A 335-nucleotide genomic window follows, 5' to 3' on the forward strand; every position below is an offset into this window, starting at 1 on the left:
CCTCATATTGGCTCCCTTGATCTTACATTTTGTCAGCCATTAAAACGTTTGACGCCCAAAGGTTGATCAAACGGTTAATTAGACTATGTTCATTTTCTTTACAGTCTTGACGGGAAAGCGTTTGATAACATTCGATATTTTAGGTACCGGGCCATTTCGTCGAGGTAGATTCCGACTTTGCCCCTTCCGGAAGTGAAAGAGTTTACTCTGTCCTTTTTTTTCTTTCCCCCCTTGAATATAAACACGCTTTCTGCATCGCCCCTTTTACTGTCCCGCTGGTCGTCTTCAACTATTTTGTGCTCACTTATCTATCTACAGACACACATACACATACA

General features: G+C 41.8%; 1 protein-coding gene across 1 annotated transcript in view; it reads left to right on the forward strand.

Moving 5' to 3' along the window:
* LOC119592666 (mitochondrial coenzyme A transporter SLC25A42-like) overlaps positions 1-335 on the forward strand; it is a 33,247-nt gene that overhangs the window by 25,245 nt on the left and 7,667 nt on the right. The gene's annotated exons all lie outside the window — the stretch shown is intronic.

The sequence above is a fragment of the Penaeus monodon genome, chromosome 30, assembly GCF_015228065.2.
Source record: "Penaeus monodon isolate SGIC_2016 chromosome 30, NSTDA_Pmon_1, whole genome shotgun sequence".
Classification (NCBI taxonomy): domain Eukaryota; kingdom Metazoa; phylum Arthropoda; class Malacostraca; order Decapoda; family Penaeidae; genus Penaeus; species Penaeus monodon.